Source organism: Apium graveolens, chromosome 6 (assembly GCF_009905375.1).
Source record: "Apium graveolens cultivar Ventura chromosome 6, ASM990537v1, whole genome shotgun sequence".
Lineage (NCBI taxonomy): Eukaryota > Viridiplantae > Streptophyta > Magnoliopsida > Apiales > Apiaceae > Apium > Apium graveolens.
Window position 1 is genome coordinate 40,744,898 of NC_133652.1, and position 18,055 is coordinate 40,762,952.

An 18,055-nucleotide genomic window follows, 5' to 3' on the forward strand; every position below is an offset into this window, starting at 1 on the left:
GAACAAATTGTAAAATGGCCAAGATAAGCAACAAAAAAAGTGCTTTGCTCGTCCTCGTACTTGCTCTTTTTCTCATCTTTACCATTGCTGAAAGCAGGCCAATTTTGCGGAGTAAGTATTTGAATCCATTTTTTTTAACCAAGATTACATAAATCGTAATTGTGATGATGATTATGTAATAAACTTTGAGAATTTCACTTCTTATATCTGTCTTGCAAATTTGGTTTTAAGTTTTAGTTTCATTGATAGGGCTCGCAAAAGCATCAGTTCCAACATGTGATTCGGTGTTTGGAGTGAGAAGTGGAGACACTTGCTTTGGCATTGCTGAGAGTTTTGCTTTGTCAAATGATGAGTTTAACTCCATTAACCCCAATGTCAATTGCGCTGCATTGTTCGTCGGCCAGTGGCTTTGTGTTGTTGGAAGTGCTTAATATTAATATAGCCATGATCTTAAATATGTAAAATCCGGAACAACTGTTGAGCTCCTGCATCAACTAAATAAAAGGATTGGTTTCAATAGCTATTGTTCTTGACAGTACTTGTTGACAAATATATAGCTAAATAAGAGTTCCTGTGATTTTCTTACTTCATAATTTGATATGCAAATGACAGATAGAGTTACGCTGTTGTTTTTTTGATTCTACATCCAAAATTCGTTGCAGTCGTAATTAAGTTTACACTGCTTTCTGATAAGCTAAAAAATTAATTTCTCTTAGTGGTAATTGTTTATTCTTTCTAACGAATCATTAGTAATGCAAATTTAACCTAAAATGATGCTGATTAATTAAATAAAGGGTAGTTAGTTTACTCTTTGTAATTGAGTAGGTATTGACCTCTATATAAAACCCAACTTAATTTCGTTTTAGACAGATTTAATTTACAATGTAGTCCTTCTAAGTATAAACATATTTGTTAAGGGATCAATGATTCCCTTAAGACTTAGTTTTGATGTATTGTAACTAATAAAAATTGAAGTTAAGAACAAAGAAAGAAAAGAGAAAGAGATGAGATGAGATAATAGAACAGAGAGAGATGAGATAACGAGATAACAAAATTCTATTTCATATAAAATCTGAGTCCTTCATCTTCTGAAAATGATTATTATTAATACATGTTAACAATTGTTCCCTCCAAATCACCTTTGAACTATTTAACCAATTCTCCCGCCTAATTCTTTTTAGAACTGAAAAATAGAAATTAAAAGTAAAAACTAATATTTTCAGATTAATATTGAGAAATATTAATCCTCCTGTAACATTACTTCCCCTCATTAAAAGTCTTGTCCTCAAGACGGTATAGCAGCAAGAGCCTCAGTGATAGGAAAATCGGGGAACTGCTGAACAAAGCTCTCTGCTATCTCCCAAGTAGCATTATGAATTGGCTGATCTTTCCATTGAATTATGTATTGAATTTGAGCAGAATTTTGAACTTTAAGAATCCTTTTCTGTAGGATAGCTTGAGGACACAAGGTAGTAACCACATCAGGTAATTGCATCCAACCTGGAACAGAAATAGTAACTGGTGGCCTACCATGAAAAGCCTTAAGTAAAGAAACATGAAACACATTGTGAATTTTTGCCTCTACAGGAAGCCTCAGTTTATAAGCAACTTTTCCAATTACTGCTTCAATTTGAAAAGGGTCAAAATATCTTTGTGAAAGCTTTTGATTACCCCTCCTAGATAAAGACAACTGCCTATAAGGTTGAAGTTTCAGCCAAACCCAATCTCCACACTGAAAAACTCTATCAGACCTATATTTATCAGCCTGATTTTTCATTCTACACCGAGCCCTGGCTAAATGAAATTTCAGAGTAGCAATAATATCTTCTCTCTTCTGTAAACTTCCGTCAACAGCAGCATTGGAAGACTCTCCAGTAACATAAGGCAAGTGAAGAGGAGGTTGTTGATTATAGACCACCTCATAAGGAGTTAAACCAGTAGCAGTATGAGAATTAGTGTTATACCACCATTCTGCTAATGGTAACCATAAACTCTAATCCTTGACATTATCCCCACACATACATCTCAGATAGGTTTCCAAACACCTATTTACAACCTCAGTTTGGCCATCAGTAGCAGGATGATAAGCAGAAGAGATTAAAAAGTCAGTGCCATGGATTAAAAATAAGTGTTTCCAAAAGTCACATAAAAAGACAGCATCTCTGTCACTCACAATGCTCTTAGGCCAGCCATGCAACTTAAAAATGTTATCCAGATAGGCTTGTGCTACATGAACAGCTGTGAAAGGATGTGATAAGGCAACAAAATGGCCATATTTACTCAACCTATCAATGACGACAAAAATCACATCTTTACCATGAGATTTAGGTAAACCTGTGATGAAGTCCATAGAAACATCTACCCACACCTCTTCAGGAACTGGAAGTGGTTGTAATAAACCAGGGTATGCAGACGTGTCATATTTAACAGCCTGACAAACCTGATAATTCTTGATAAAAATCTTAACATCTGTAGCCAATCCTTTCCAAGAAAATAGAGTTGTAATCTTTTTAAGGGTAGCATCTCTTCCAGAATGACCTCCCCCAGGAGTAGTATGGTGCCAATGTAAAATCTTTTGTTTCAACAGAGGATCAGCCCCCACTAAAATCTTATTAGTCTTTTTAATCAAGCCTCTAACCAAACTATATGCCCTCACTGGACCTCGAGTTGTAGTTAACTTTTGCCACAGATTAGATAACACCTCATCAGTCTGATAGCTCTTAGTAATTAATGATTCTATATCAGAAGAGATAACAGATAAAGCTAGACACAATACTTCAGCATTTATGACCCTAGAGAGAGCATCTGCAACCACATTTTCTTTGCCTTGCTTATATTGTATCTCATAATCAAAGCCTAACAATTTAGACAACCAAAACTGCTGAAATGGGGTCGAAATCTTTTGCTGCAGTAACCACTTAAGAGATTTCTGATCATTCTTAATAATAAAATGATTTTCAGTCAAATATTGTTCCCACTTCTGAACAGCAAACACAATAGCAAGAAGTTCCTTCTCATACACAGATAACCTTTGCCATTTTGGACCTAAAGACCTACTAATATAGGCTAAAGGATGGGCATCTTGCATTAAAACAACACCTATACCACTCTTAGAAGCATCAGTCTCCACAATAAATTGCTTAAAAAAATCAGGTATAGCTAAAACAGGTGCACTAACCAAGGCTTTCTTTAAAGTCTCAAAAGCAGTTTGAGCTTGTTCAGACCATTGGAAACTCCCCTTTTTAAGCAAATCAATTAAAGATTTACTAATGACAACATAAACTTTCACAAATTTCCTGTAATACCCAGTTAAACCTAAAAAACTCCTTAATTCTTTAACTGATTTAGGCACATGCCAGCTATCTACGACAACAACTTTTACAGGATCAGTCTCAACACCTCTTGCAGAAATAAAATGACCAAGATATTCAACTTTATTAATAACAAAAATACATTTGCTTTGCTTAGCATACATCTGATTATCCTTCATCAATTTAAAAACTGCTTCTAAATGAACCCAATGATCAGATATATTTTGACTATAGACTAAAATGTCATCAAAGAAAACAAGTACACACTTTCTTAACAAAGGCCTAAAAACAGTATTCATCCAACTCTGGAATGACGCAGGTGCATTGGTCAACCCAAATGGCATAACCAAAAATTCATAATGCCCAGTATGAGTTTTAAAAGCAGTTTTAAATACCTCATCTGGATGCAGCCTAAGTTGGTGATATCCAACTCTTAAATCCAGTTTGGTAAAACATTGAGCTCCAACCAATTCATCAATAAGTTCTTCAATAACAGGTATTGGAAACTTATCTTTAATTGTTTTTCTGTTCAAATCTCTATAATCTATACAAAGCCTCCAAGTTCCATCTTTTTTGCCTACCAACACAACTGGAGATGCAAAAGGACTGCAACTATCTTGGATAATTCCCCTGTCTCGCATTTCCTGTACTAAATGTTCAATTATATCCCTTTGTTTGAGTGGATATCTGTAAGGCCTGATATTAACAGGTCTAACATTAGGTTCCAAAGGAATCCTATGATCATGTACTCCTCTGTGAGGAGGGAGATCAATAGGTTCTTCAAATATGACAGCATACTTTTTCTTCAAATCTTCTAGAGCAGGCCAAACTTGTGAGACCCCTGATGCAGATTGTGAAGATGCAGAAAACAAAGACTTTTAATCTGAACACTCCCTGACTTGAATGAAGCACAGTTGATATGCCTTGATTAACATTCTCAAAGATGGTTATTTTTCAATTACTTTTAATTTATGCATTGGAGTCCCTTTTAATACAACTTTAACTCCTTGAGTGAAGAATTCCATTCTTAAATTCTTAAAATCCCAGTTGACAGACCCCAAAGTGCTCAACCACTGAATACCTAAAACCATATCATACCCTCCAAGAAGAATTAACAAAGTATCCACAGTAAATGTTGTTGTAGCCATTGTCCATTTCAAACTCTTGCAAACTTTATCACATGGAATGTGATTCCCATCTGCCACAGTGATAGTTTGAGGTCTAATCATTTCTATATCACATCCCAAAGACTCAGCTAATTTCAGATCAAGAAAATTATGGGTACTCCCAGAATCTATTAGAATTGAAACTGATTTACCCTGCAGTATTCCTTTAACCCTCATTGTTTGGTAATTATGGCTTCCTGATAATGCATTTACAGAAATGCAAGGGTCAATAAAATCCTCTTCTGAAAACAATTCTCCTTCCTCGATTGTTTAGTCACCTTCTCCTGGAACTTCCACATTGAACAATTGAAGCTCTTTGAACTTACATTTATGCCCTCTCTCATACTTATCATCACAAAAATAACAGAGCCCCTTTGCAATCTTTTCAGCCCTGACATCTGCTGGCACAAACCTATTATTTCTTGACTGTTTTTGACCAATCCTTGGTATATAAGAAGTCTCACTTGCAATTTGAGGAGTAGGTAACAGTGGTGGTTTATTGTTAGCCAACATTGGAACAGATGCTGAAGGTGATGGCTTAAAAGCATTAAAGGGCAATTTGGAAAACTTTTGAGTCACCAAAATGAGAGATTCTTCCTGCAACCTAGCATACTCTATAGCCTGAGAGATAGTAGTTGGTTTGAAAGCTCTTACAAATGGTTTCACAGATGGTTTAAGTCCTCCTATAAAGCTATCAAGAATATAGTTATCAGGAAGCACATGGTTGATCTATATCATTACAACCCTTAAATCCTCAAAAGCATCAATGTATTTTTCTAAACTATCTTACTGAATCAATTTGTTAAATTGCTCTACAATGTTTGCCCCATTATCATCTCGAAATCTTGCTGATAAATCAGCTGTAAACACCCCCCATTCCACACTTTTCCTCACAGCTAAATAACTTGCAATCCAATATTCAGCCTTATCAACCATATATAAAGAAGCCAAGTCTACCCTCTGCTCATATTGAATTTTACACAACTCAGCCGTACATACGACTTTCATCGAATACGGCTTTCCGCAGTATTTACTAGCTTTCTTGATCCATACCCTAGGATTAGATCCAACAAACTTCGGAAACTCAAGTTTAGTCATGAAACTAAGCGATCGAGGGTGAACAGTATGATTACCTTGTTCCAACAATGGCGGTGTTTCTTCTTGACTTCTTGACGAACCTTCATTATTCTTGATCTGATCTTTCATATCTGTGATCGCTTGCATCATCTTGATCATGTTTTCCTCTAAGCGCTTGATTTGGGCTTCTTGTTTCTTTGAGTGGTTATCAATCAAGATCTTGAATTGATCCTCCATAGCTGTAATTTTTCTTATAATTGCCAGAATGACAACTGTTTGATGAAATGTCGCAACGAAATTCCCAGATGAAAGGCTCTGATATCAATGTTAAGGGATAAATGATTCCCTTAAGATTTAGTTTTGATGTACTGTAACTAATAAAGATTGAAGTTAAGAACAAAGAAAGAAAAGAGAAAGAGATGAGATGAGATAATAGAACAGAGAGAGATGAGATAACAGAAATCTATTTCATATAAATCTGAGTCCTTCATCTTCTGAAATGATCATTATTAATACATGTTAACAACTGTTCCCTCCAAATCACCTTTGAACTATTTAACCAACTCTCCTGCCTAATTCTTTTTAGAACTGAAAAATAGAAATTAAAAGTAAAAACTAATATTTTCAGATTAATATTGAGAAATATTAATCCTCCTGTAACAATATTTTTCATTTGCTCTGCTTCTTTGTTCTTCATTATTTCGTTAAAATATAAACAATCATTTAGATAAATTTATGAAAGTTATCATGGTATCAGAGCCTCCGGTTCTCGAGGCCAAACAATTTTGTAGTTGCTTTAATATGTTGGCGGTAAAAGCTTGATAATGATAACAACAATAAGGTCGACGGTGGTCATGTGTATTGATGATTTTACATATATGTTTAGAGTATATCAGTGAAGTTTGGGTGATAAAGATGAGATTTTGATTTTGTTTTAGATCTAGCAATCTTTTGCACACGAGGTGTTTGATAAACGTCCAAGTGAATTTACGTTTTTGCTACACAACCATCTCAACGAAGAAGGGGCAGCTTCATGGTAAAGTTCCATCATTAAGAGTAATGTGATGTTCAAAGTTATTGGTAACATGGATTTAGGAAAGGATACTGGTCCTATTACACCACCAAAATGTGTGTTTTGTGTGTGAAAACATAAAGAGATAGAGGTGTTTTTGAGCTGTTCTTCAAGTTAATAACATGGTAAGAAAATGAAGTACCGAGTCAAGTAGAGATAAGAGTCCTGAGTCTCAACAAGCGAGTAGAGGCTTCTGTGGTGGGGGTGCACCTCCGCTACAACCACATCAACAGGGTGGCAGAGGTTATGCTCCATAGCACCAGGCAGGTGGAAACCAAGGTCACGAAGTTGTGGAGGTAACAACAGTCAAAAGGGTAAAATGGCTTCTCAGCAGTACTATGGAGGGGCTCCCCATTACATTCAGCCGCAAGGAAGGGGAACACAGCAACAAAAGCAGCATACTCGACATCAGCTACATACTCCGATAACCTATGGTACTTGGACTCTTCATTTTATCTTGGAGTACCTGTGTTGGATACTCGACACTCGGACATGGGTACTCGGACTTAGACACTTATTTCAAGCCAAAAACATGTACAATTTTCAAAATATTGCCGAGTCTAACCCTTGGACACGTATCCATATCGGATCCTTATAGCCGAGTCCGAGTAACATAGCTGATAACTAACCTGAGGTGCACACAAATCGGTATCTATATATTCTGCACTCAAGAACCACAAAGAAACAAGCCCAACTAAGTTTGTCTCATATTTTATCTTATATATAAATTTGTATCTATTTCTTGTGCGGTCAAGGTCTGAGATTTTGTCTATTAGGGTCGATTTCGGAGTTGGGATATAATTGAGGTTGTGACTTCTGGAAGCAGAAATTTAAATTGTAGTTGATCCTTTTAGTTTTCGAAGTGCCTATTTTTTGATGGGCTCAAATGTGTGTGGATCACCTTATAAGGCGTGTGTGTTTTTTTTACTTGGAAATTGCCTTGTGATCTAGATATTAGAGTACAGGATTGATTCATTAAAGTGCTAGATTGTGATTGTCAACTTAAGTTGTACCTCAATTAGGGTAAGGTTGGGTTTCGAGGAGTTTGAGAATTGTGACTTTGAAGAGAAGTAAAATTTTACAGTATTGTTGTGAAGTCGGAATGAGCAGAAGGACATGGTGCATGGTCAATACTCAAGAATTTATCTCAAGATTATGCTATATTTGCTTCTTGTGTGATACTGTACAATATCTCGCTGCTTTTCATCTCCACCATTGGGATATGAAAAGAAGCTTATACCAGAAGTTTCTAGCATATTAAAAAAGGAAAGAAAAAAATTGTTCTACATAGCTTTGTTGACAAGGATTCTCAAAATTCAAAATTTATGATGGAGTTCAACAGAAGGATCAATGTCGAAGGAAAGGGATCAAGGAGCCAGCTGGTTGAGAGATTCATGGACACAGGTTTCTGGAAGCATACAGAATAAAACTGGAGTATCTAAATCAAAAGATAGTTTTAAAGGAATGATGGAAGGGAAAGAGATCAAAAAAAAGAGAGAGTGATGATAATAGAAGGGAAAAATGAAAAAGTTACACAAGGATAATAGAAGGAAAAGACAAAAATGGTAAAGAGGAAATGCGCAATAAGAAACATAGAGGAGCGCCTAGGGCTGCAAAAGAGGCTGAGGAACCGAGCCCTGATTTCTGTAGTCTTATTAATATCCAGCTCGCAAAGCACTGTGAAACGTTGAGTATTGGAGCCTCTGAAATAAAGCAGCAGAATAAGTCCTCTAAAAAAGGGAACAACGAAGATAGGCGGGCTCTAGTTGCTTATAATGATAAGGTGATGGAATTGAGAAGCCTGAAGAAATGGTTACCAGGGATTAGAACGAGAAAGGGTTTTCTATGAGGCTACTATGAGAACTTCAAGAGACTCAAAAGCCAAAATGCTCTGAAACAGGTTAAGGCAGCTCATGCATCTACTTCCAGTTCACTTTCTAGTGAAGAAAAGGAAAAGAAGCGGCTCAAGTTCTATAGCTGCTGAAATTATACATATCATTACTCTCATCTTCCCCTAGTTGAAAGGTTGGCCGCATTTGCTGAGCTCGAGAAGAAGAAACACAAGCACAGTAATCAGATGAAAAACTGGCAGAAGTTGTTGAAGGCTACAAATTCAAATTGAAGGGTAAAAAGGAACCACAGGAACTCCAGAATGAGCCGGAAAGTTACAATGGTCTGTTGGAGGTTCAAAGTGAAGATGTTTCTATAGTGATGATGATTATGAAGTCAGAATAAGCTTAAATAAAGCTTGTTGATGAAAAATTTGAAAAGGAGATGCACAATTATCAGAGTTTTAGTGCCATAAAAAGAAAAAAAAGGCAAATACTGAGTAGCCGGCGTGGCGCTGCTAGATGCTTCTGATCAATAAAACAGGAAGAGGGGTCAGCCAAAAAGAAAGACCACCAAAAGTTGGATGAGAGAATAACTGAAGCTAGTAGTGTCAAAGTTGAGCATGGGCGGAAATCAATGGCGGAAAACCTAGAATTACGCCTCAGATAAAGCCAAGAAACTTCTGTGCAGAAAGTAAGAGTTTTAAAAGCTCTGTAAAAGAGCAAGTTGAAGAAATATGCACTCTGGAGAATTTTCTAGGAAAGTTTGAGCTCTCCAATATTCTAGCTGCTCCTTACTGAACTTGTTCCCTTTGTGGGTTGTGCCCTTTTATGGGGTTTTGAAGCCAAAAGGTCACTCCCTTGACTTGACCGAGTACTTGTGCATGTTTTGAGCTCTGTGAGCATAGTTGAGTTTGCATAGCATCAAGTTGGATGATATTGTTGAAGCCGAGAGGTCACTCCGTTGAAATGACTGAGTACTCGTGCTTATTTTAAGCTCTGTGAGCATTTATAGTTGAGCTTGCATAGCGTCAAGTTGGATGATATTGTTAAAGCCGAGATTTCACTCCATTGAAGTGACTGAGTACTCGTGCTTGTTTGAGCTCTGTGAGCATTTACGGTTGAACTTGCATAGCATCAAATTGGCTAATATTGTTAAGTTTTGTGAGCAATTGTTCTCGACAAGTAAAGCCCGGATTCCTCTAATAACAATCAAAGTTGGGGTCTTTTAATGGTAAGCAAAACCAAGCAAAACCAGGATCTGAGTTGATTGTCTAGTCATCAATTGGAAGAACATGGACTAGTTAGTGCAGGTTTATATCTTCAAGTTAAGAGTTTCACTTTGTTCTCACTCATTAACTTGAGGGGGAGTATTGAGGAATTAAATATAAAGGTAGTTTAGTCGTTGTAATTGAGCAGATATTGGGCTCTATATAAAGCCAACTTAATTTCATTTTAGACAGATTTGATTTACAATGTAGTCCTTCTCAGATACAGAGTATAAGGTATAAACATATTTTACCATATTTTCCATTTACGCTGCTTCTTTGTTCTTCATTATTTCGTTAAATATAAACAATCATTTAGATAAATTTATGAAAGTTATCAAATGATATTAACAGTCGGTTGTTTATAAACTGAAAGAGTGTTAGAATTTTATACTTTGATAATTAATTATAAATATATTTTAATAATTGGTTATATTGACCAAATATTTAGGATAATATATTATGTTTAAATATGTTTTAGATTTGAATGTTTTTGAATTATGGTTGTATTATTTTTAGGAGATAACATGAGTTTGTTATGTATTGGCCTATAAAAGGTCACATATAATTATAATAATAAAATGCCTCCACGTTATATTTTTATTTTACACCTGCTTGTTCACCATGTAGACACCTACACCTGTAACCCATGTACACAGACCTACAAAATTTAACATGGTCTTCTTAAGGAACCTGTGAAACACCATGCCTCATACCTTCATCATAAAATATTTCCATGACTCATAAACACACCATAACACAACTCACAATCATAACACATTTTTCATGACTGAGAAGTTTAAAATCACAACCCATAATCATAACACATGCCATGACCTATAACCATAACCCACAACTATAACAAATGACACATACCATGACCTATAACCATAACCCACAACTATAACAAATGACTGAGAAGTCTAAAATCACAACCCACATGACTGAAAAGTCTAAAATCATAATATATTATGGCATACAAAAATATGACCCAAATCCACATTCATGAAAAATGAATGGAGACAACTACAATCAGGAGGAGCTATAATCCAGGAGGCAGGAGGAGCGCGAGAACTACTATTTAGATGATAAATATGTCCAAGAAATGAAAGGCTACAACACAGGAGGAGTATGAAGATTATAATTTGTTTGATGAAAATTAACTATCAAAATAAGGAGGAGTGTTAGAATTTTATGCTTTGATAATTAGTTATAAATTTATTTTAATAATTGGTTATGTTGACCAAATATTTAGGATAATAAATTATGTTTAGATATATTTTAGATTTGAATATTTTTGAATCATGGTTGTATTATTTTTAGGAGATAACATGAGTTTATTATGTATTGGCCTATAAAAGGTCACATATAATTATAATAATAAAATGCCTCCATGTTATATTTTTGTTTTACACCTGCTTGTTCACCATGTAGACACGTACACCTATAACCCATGTGTAAAGGCCTACAAAATTTAACAAAGAGTTTTTGAAATTTATAATTACTAGCTGAAATTTTTATTTTAAACAATCAAACTGCCTGTAGATAATTGTTTCTTGTAAAAAAACTATAGCATTTCAAAAGAAAAAGAAAAAGACAGACTATAACAAATTTTTCTTTTTCTAACCTGTAAGGGTAACTGATTTAGTGGACCTTTTATAATTATTATTATATCATTTTCCTAGCTAATTATATTTATGCTTAATTTCGAAATAAATAAATTATTTTAATAATTAAGTCTAAGGAAAATGATAGAGTACCGTTACAAAACGGTTCCTAAATATAAGTGACATTTCTAATTAATTATGATGCAGTTAAAAAATATGAATATCATATATTCACATAAAAAATCAATGCATTCTCATTAAACAACAATAAAAATAATATACCATTGCCATCTATACCACCCTTATTTAAGAAGCCTTTCCCCAAATAACCTATATTCGTGTTCACTTTCCAAAACTAACCTACTTTGTTCAATTATTTATAAAATGACTTACTTTTTTCAACTATTCCCAAACTAACCTAGTTTTTATATTTTCTAACATGTAGTTATAATTATAAATTATAAAATATTATTAATATATACATATATTGAATTTAACAACTTAATAAACTACAATACATAGACATAGACAGAACATTTTTATTTAAACCGAAGATATTACATTCATGGTTAGTAAAATTAAACAACTTAATAAAATAACAGCTTAAAATTAAATTAAAAATATTACATTAAAGATCTTTTGAGGATAATGTGCACTGCGTCTCGTGTGACCTTGTTGTCCAAAGTAGAACGTTAGTATTTGAATACTGAAGAAAAAAAAGAAAAAAAAATGTCAAAACATGTTTTTTAAAGCCATGAATATGCCTCCACAAATAAGTTTTTTTTTTAATTTCTCAAACAAGAAATATTTGAAACAAAATAGAAAAAAATTATAATCGTCTGACTCGATCTCACCTGCAACACCAACTCAATTTAGCATATCACAGACATCTGAAGCAACTGGAGGTGCAGAAAGTTCAGGCTCGACTACGAGTAGCAGTGCACCCCGGAGATTGAGGCTGCTTAGTGAGATATATGATGCTATGGAGGAAATAGAGATTGCAGATGACTTGCTGCTGTTCAGTGTCGAGGAACCCAGTAACTTTGAAGAAGCAGTCGTTGAAATAGAGTGGAAAAAGGGCTATGGAATGTGAGTTGGAATCGATTGAGAAGAACAACACTTGGGTGCTCACAGATTTGCCACTGGGACATAGAGCCATTGGACTAAAATGGGTGTACAAGATCAAACGAGACGCAGATGGAGTGATTATAAAATACAAAGCGAGACTTGTCGCTAAAGGGTATGTTCAAAAACAGGGTATAGATTTCGAGGAAGCTTTTGCTCCGGTCACGAGGTTAGAAACTGTAGCACCCCAAATCCGGGGTCAAAATTTGGTGTTACTAAACAATCTTTACATAAAATAAAGAAATAAATAAATAACCCCCTTGAATCCGGATCGTTTACAGGTTATGGTATGAAACAAGAATTTAACCCTCACAATAATTAAAATACAAGTATAGATACCTTTGAACTAATGCATTTGTCACATTCTTCTAACACCTTCACCCTCTCGCAGCGGAATTTCTCTAACTTCTGTTGTCTATCAAAGCTATTCACTTTTTATCCTTATCTGATTCTGGCAGAAATAAGAATTTACAAAGTAAGAGTGAGCCAAAAATGCCCAGCAAGTATATATTTTGAGTTTCAAACATTAATATCAAAGAAAACTTCCGGACAAAATCTCTGAAATATTTTGAAGAGCGAAACACGAAATCGTTTAAAGGATATACTTCATTATCTTAAAGTCAATTTGATTTGCATTGCTATAAATCACATAGGAAATACTGACATTTTGTAAGAGCTTCAGAGATCACGTGTTTTCGAAATATTTTCTGGTAACACTTCATACTTGAGCAACGCATGCAATAACTATTCATAAAATGACATTCAAGAAATTCCTAACTATTCAGTATCCATCATTATCGACTAAGTTGCCATGGACTTAGCCTGCTAAACCAGCCTGATAAGGACGGGTTGAATAATTAAGAAGATCTCAATTCATTCAAGATTCTAATTGTCACTGCGCAACTAATGCTGCAACAATAATCTGAACCTCGAATTTATTCAGAAATATTGTAATTTCCCGAAACTGAGTGCTAAGAAAGAATAACTTTAATCCATAATCACATTTTATTTCAAGAAGGAATGCCATTAATGGCGATCAACCACAAATTAGACTGGACACTAGTTCGCATCTATATTCTGCTGATCAGTCAGAATATAATGCAAATCTATATCTCAATATATAGATCTAGTCGGGTCCCCAGACACTACGGCCCATCTCAAGGCACCGATTATGTTTCGGTCCTTAGGATTAAGTAAAACTTAATCCCCAAAGTATCACTATCCAGCCCGTAGAGTCTTTTGATGTCAAACCATTTTTAAGTCAAAACTTCCCAATTCAGGGTTCGCAAATAACCCGAAAGAATGGGTATTTGCTCACGAGAGCAATCGAATTATAGGAACAATAATAAATGAACATGCATAATATGAGTAATTGCAGCGAAATATAAAACAGTTAACTATTCTGAACTTAGAATAGGAGCGAATAAATATTTGCAGTAATTTTGGAGAAAGTTTAGGAATACTTGCCTCAATAAGCTTTAACCGTTATTACTGGTTGACTATGGTTCGACTTTAATCGTTCGGCTTTATCGGTAAACTACTATCCTATTCTGGATACGATCCCAACTCAGACTCTCCAGTTGGAACTTCGTTGATCTCGACGTCTAATCACTAGATCGTTCCTAGTCCGATGTCATGTCTCGGGTCTTCCGTCTAAACCTACAGGGTTAAAATACCCTAATTCAGATAACCGCTTAAGCTTAACATCAAATTGTCACCCCATTCTACCCATACGATTTCATAACCAAATTCATATTTATATGTATTATCGAAATACACATAGCAATTATGGTTCACATTTTCAAAACTCGGTTCGGTATTTATTTTTAGAAAATACGTATACTCGTCGTTTTGAAAAACAGGGTAGTCGATTATTTATAAATTATCTTGTCTCAATCGCAATCAAGTTCATATAATATAATTGTATATGGTTATTCGACGTCTCCGATAATTATAGGTTACGTTCCCGTATTTTCAGAATTAATTTCCCGAAAAATCGGGCAGCGTCTCCTTTATTTATCGACCTACACGTCAAAATAATTCGACGTCAAATTCACAACCAACAGCAACAATATCCAATCCAATATGCAATCCCAAACACCATCACAATTTCAATTTTTTATTATTAACATCCGTACTTTTACGTTTTTATTTATATTTTTATCCGTAATTTTTGTTTCGAAATTAATTTTATTTTATTTATAAACATAGGACTCAGATTAAAATCATCACGGTCCACTGTTGACTCGTTAAAAGTCATTGTCAACAGCGACAAAAATTTATTGGTACCCGATAAAATTCGGGTTTCCAAATAAATTTTACCGATTCATTAAAATTACTCCCGCACAAATTTATTTATTTATTTCACGAAAATCAATCAAATGATCTGCAAGAATCAAAAATTCAGTCAGTAATTAAAATAAGCAATTAAAATGACCACAGCACACGCGCCTACGCGCGCAATCGGAAAATCAAGGCGGCCAGAAAACAACCAAAAACGCAGGCGACACAGCAAGGTAACAGGGCACAGAGAACAGGGGAAGCAAACACACACAGCAAGACACTCGCAAAAATGGTACACACAAAAACGCACACAGGCGGCCCTTGACCGGAAAACTGAACGGCGGCGAACAGGAATAGGGCGACGGGTGGCTTACCGGAAACGTGGAAGAAAAAGCCGGCACCACAGGAGGTAGACGAAGGAAACACAGGGAGAAAAAGGGAAAGGGAAATAACAGGGAGAGAAAGACAGAAGCGAGAGAGAAGAGATTAGAGAGAGAGGGCTGTGTGAGATATAGGGGAGAAGAGAGAGATTGATTTAGGGATTAGGTGAATAAACGAACTGAAACAGAAGGAACGAGTTGAACCCGATCAACCCTCTATTTTATTATTATTATTTTTATTGAATAATCTCCGCAACTAATGTACTATCTGACCCGTAATTATCGATTAAACGAACCGACGCGCGGTCGAAGAAATCCCAAAAATCTCCGAACAAATTCTACAATTCTCGGAATATTTCAAACTAATAATAAAAAAATATGAATTTCGTAATTTTTAAATAAGTCAGGAATTAAATACTGATTTTTTTACAATTAAATAAGATCAGGAAAATCATTTAAAATCAAAGAAATAAATAAAATATTGATTTCCAAATTTTATAAGCCCCTAAAAAAATAATAAATAAAATTTTAAAATAATAAAAGTAATTTTAGAAACAATTTTAGCCTTTTTAAGAATAAATATTCAATAAAATTCCTTTAAAATGAATTAAATGCATATAGTTTGATAATCAATTATAAAAGTAATCTTCGCATCGAACAAAGCACAAACAATTTATGATACAGCAACACAAGGTTGACAGAACCATCACATATCTTATTTATTTAATATTTCAATAATTATATTTACATATCGATCCCTAAATGGGTTACTTAGCCGCTAAGTAACTAAATAACGATACAATTTTGATACCCGATTCAGATAATTATCAAAACAGAGCTTCCTATAAAATAATTTAGACGAAATAAGATAATAATGTCTCGTCTTTTGAGAATATGGACTTTTATCGATATATAAAATGATTTGCTTATCGAAAATTTCACACCGGGACTCGTACAGGTCAAACCGTACCCCGGATCGAAAAAGTCAAAACATGAAAAGTGTTCAGAATTATCAGATTAGGTTAGGAAGGAGTTTTCAGAAGAGTTTCGGGTTGTAAAAACGCAAAAACGACTGAAGTGGGATAATTTCTGATTCTAAAAAGTAATTTTATAATTATGTAAAAATAATCATTGTTAATTCTATAAATCCTTATAAAATCATATGATTATCCAAAAATTACCAGAAAAATATCAAAATTATCTAGATTTAATTATGGATAATTAAAAATTAAAATATTCACATTTTCATCAGAAATAAACATCCAAATATTAATATCAATTATCAAATAATTCACCAAAATTCACATAAACTCACATAATAATTATTTATTGATAAAAATAAATACATAATATTTCCCGGGCGTTACATTCTTCCCCCTTAAATGGATTTTGTCGTCAGAATCATGCTAAGGAACAGACCACTGCTACATTTCGAGTATCTAATCAAAACTTCTCAGGACTCACTACTTTAATCACGTTTCAACGGTCTCCTGTCATCATTAAATTTATCAGTTGCTCATGCAACTTCTAACTCAATCTTTTATTTCACATATTTGAGGCTAAATTACTTTTCATAGTCATACACACATAAATGTCTTATGGACTCATTATACCGGTGACAACAAGACCAACTCATCCACAATCGTTCTATCTATCTCATTGCCTCACAGGACTAACTTAATTCACACTAATCTTATTTTCTGTCTAATTCCAATAATTCGTGTTCGTGAACTTTCTATTTTCGCTGACTGTTCTATTCTACTCTTCATGTTTCCTTCTGTTCGGTTAGCCTGACGTATGATCATTTCCAATCATATTCGAGAATTCCTAATCGATCTCTTGTATTTGCTATTCGTCGGCACCCGATATCCTAAGCTCATAACGTCTGACGCTTCAGAATATTTTACATTTATGCGATCTGAAAAGGAAAATCTCGGTAATTGCATCTACCCACCATTTGGTAGCATAATTCTATTTCTTTTCAATCACCGTCAAGTATCTTCATTGAGCGAGAATTTGTTACTATCTGAAAGGAAATACATTAATTTGAAACAAAATGAACCAAACTTTTCAAAACCCGGTCTCTTGGGTACTAATACTCATTTTGTTGTCCTATCAAATTAGATATCAATACGAACTTTGATGCTCACAACGTCTCATACTGAAGTCAACATCAATCATCTGCATTAATACCACCTTTGATATTCAACAACAAAGTAAGTATCAGCATAACCTAGAAGACGGATCAAAACCTATTCTTCAATTCCTAACTTTTCCAATGCTCTTAACCATTTCCAAACAATCTTAATGGTGTTCACTCTTTTCTTTCTATGTGAACATCTGTTTCTAAATGGATCTTTCCTATTTGGTAGTTAACCACACACTGGAGCTCATAATCGATTATAACCAGAATTCATATCTTTGAAGCTAAGACTGCAGTTCTTATTTTTCAACTCTTCACAAGCATTTCTTCAGGCGTTCAACTTGGTCTTCCTTAGTCTTTGAATTAGCGAGGATGTACTCAATAAATACAGTCACACTATCCCAACACTCCTGGTATATTGTGTCCACTTAGTCTTCAAATTTAAGATTTCTGATAATCAATGCGTAATTTCATACCTCCATTCTCTTTTTCCATAACTGCTTTTGTGCATAGTACCAAAATACTCTTTATTTCATTATTCTTTCATTCCCCATTTCTGAAGTTTTCCTTCACCTATTATTTTATCCCTATTGAGTTAGACGACACAGGGCTTTTGACACCAGCTTGACTCTGTACAGTAACCGACGAGAAATTCTTACCTCATTCCCTGAGGTAACCTTGGTAAATCATTCGTTCGAACCTTCGGGACTTCACTTTAATTTGAAAGAATTTCGATATGAGATTCATTGTAACTTTCTTCTTCAGCAGTTCGCCATCAATACCTCGGTTTAATC